The 2622-nt window shown below is 39.5% G+C and overlaps 1 non-coding gene across 1 annotated transcript; it reads right to left on the bottom strand.

The window, feature by feature from the left end:
- Window positions 1–1561: 1561 nt before the first annotated feature.
- On the bottom strand, window positions 1562–1668 carry LOC111825904. The gene has a single exon (XR_002829139.1). It is a non-coding gene; the product is annotated as a U6 spliceosomal RNA (small nuclear RNA).
- Window positions 1669–2622: the final 954 nt, after the last annotated feature.

The following is a 2622-nucleotide window of genomic DNA, read 5'->3' as shown; positions in this document are numbered from 1 at the left end:
GGCAGCTAGAAATCCAGGTCTGCAGCTAAGCACAGAAGTCAGCAGTAGATGAAGAGCTGCCCCCCCCCTCCCAAGCCGTGGGTAGGTTAGAATCAAGCCGTGGGTAGGAAGGCTAAGGAAAGAGCCAGGACACAAACTTGATTCACCTTTTTAACATGGGCTCAGCAGGGAGGGGTGCCGAAGCCGAGCCAGCACAGACTTTACAGTGTGCCGGAGCACAGTATGCCGGAGCAGCACTGTCATCGCTCCAGCCTCACAAACTCCTCCCACCTCACCTGGATTGAAGGGAAGGTGCTTGTGCTGGTCTTTGTCATGCTCAGGTCCATTGACAGCTTTTCCCGATTAAGCCTGACCTCTGCAAATTACATTTCTCAGGCTCCTTTGCCAACTGGCTTCTGCCAAAGAGAGGCACTAACAGAACACCGGGAGGAGGAAGGTAGTAAAAGCCAGATTATTCCTCTCCCCTTTCCTGCTCGTCCCCCCGCCCCATCTCTGACCTGTGCTTCTGGTCCCCACCAGGTACCCAGCTCCTGGGGTCGGGGCACATTCCCCCTCTACTCCCTCCAGCTTGGTTGAGTGGGGAGGAGCAGCTTGCTGTTGCTGCTCATCTCTATGTTGACTCACTAGTCCATTTGGCTTTTCAGCTCCTCCAAAGCTCACAGCTAGTTCCCCTACGAATTTCCTCTGTTGAAACTGGCTGGCACAGTTGAACCAGTTGGTCCCTGACTGGTAAACATATAATGATAATATATCAGTTTCTCTCCCCACAACTTGTTTCAAGCTTCAGAACTGTATTCAGACTGGGATTATCCAAGTTCATATTCACAAAGCCTTCTATTTAAAAGTCAAGGGAAAATTAATTTTAAAAGAGGCAGTAAATAAAGATAAAAGCTGAAATTAATTGTAAAACATAAGGCAGTAGAATAATAAATTAGTTCAAATGCTGTTTTTATAAGGCTGCTAAAGTAAACAAACCTCTGACAAATATAATTAAAGAAAGATTTTTAATTAAAAATGAGAATAGAGATAGGACAAAATAAAGAAAATAGATTTTTTTCCTCCAAATCCGAAGAGAATGTGGCACATACTTGTAGGCTAATAAACTGAAATCCTCAAGAAAATGAATAATTTCTAGAATGATATCATGTACTAAAAATGACTCAAAATGTGTAAATCTAAACAGAATAATGACCAAGAAAGAAATCGAGGACATTTCTGATAACCTAAGAAAAAAAGCAGCTTGTCCCAATGTTTGCACCAGAACAATTTTCATGCTTTTAAGGAACAGCTGATTTTGATGTTGTATAAAACATCCAGAGTGCAAAAAGAGATCAGAGTGCCTTTCTGGTCATTAAGCAAGCATGATCTTCCTAAAACCTGATAGAGATAAAACACACACAAAGAAAATTATGGGCACATATCACAAATGAATGTGGATAGAAAAAGCTTAAGGAAAATTCTCACCTCTAAAAAGGAACTTGTTTTACTGTGCTGCTTCAGATCTTTAGAGGAAAGATACTTTTTTGTAACAGCTTTACTGAGATAGAATCCCTGCACCATAAAAAATATGGAACACTTTACGAATGTGTGTGTCATCCTTGCACGGGGGCCAGGCTAATCTTCTGTATATCGTTCCAATTTTAGTGTATGGGCTGCTAACGCCAGCCCAAGGATGATAACTTTAGAAGTTGAAATTTTAAAGGATGGACAGTTTGCACATTATAGAAGTAAATAACCATTTGACAAAACCAGTATCCAAGGGAAAATATAATCTGGAGGAAGCTTTCACGGCCAATATAAAAAGGGTTCATTTCTATGTTATGTAAAGATTTTATACATGTTGATGCCAAAAAAATTAAGTCCCCAATTTGTAAACTCATAAAGCACGTAAGCAGATAATTCATGAAAACATTGAAAACAGTGGTAAACAAGCATGCTTGTGTTGTAGCACCTTACAGCCACCACATGAGAGGAATTTTAGAAATCATCCAGTATGACAACACAGTGGTAAAAGTAGTCCACGCACACAATGTAGGGTAGCCATATAAACTGGTATCATCTCTTAGCAATTCATATCAGGAACGATCTTAAAATTCTACAATATCCTTTATCCTAGGGAATTTATAAATGCTGAAAAGTAAAACCACATAAAATGTTCATTGCAATATCCCTCTACCAACCTAAATAAATATATCAAAGATGATCTAAATCTAATAACAGGGGAATTATTAAGGAAGCGTTATAAATCATTGTTTAAAAATTACAATTTATCAAGCACCCTTATATACTTAACTTGGCCTTCCCAGGAGGTAGATAAGAATTGCTAAGATTCAGAAAAATTAAGTGACTTACACAAAAATCACACAATCAGTGGCTCTCAAATACCTCCTACCAAATCCCAGGCTCTCTCGATTATGAATATCTGCTCTGAGCCTCAGTTTCCTCATTCATAGAATAGAGCCAGTAAGAGCACCTGAGAGTGGTTATGAGGATTAAATGAAGCTCTTCACACAGGAGCACTCAGAACATTATTAAGAATAACGGTAAGACAATATTGTATCAATTCAATGCAACTACAGCAATGTCAACACGTCTGCAAGTGGACAAGAGTCAGAAGAGAAA

The sequence above is a fragment of the Myotis lucifugus genome, unplaced genomic scaffold (genome assembly GCF_000147115.1).
Source record: "Myotis lucifugus unplaced genomic scaffold, Myoluc2.0 scaffold_45, whole genome shotgun sequence".
NCBI lineage: Eukaryota > Metazoa > Chordata > Mammalia > Chiroptera > Vespertilionidae > Myotis > Myotis lucifugus.
Note: the sequence above shows the minus strand (reverse complement) of the source record. Positions and strands in the feature narration are given on the sequence as shown.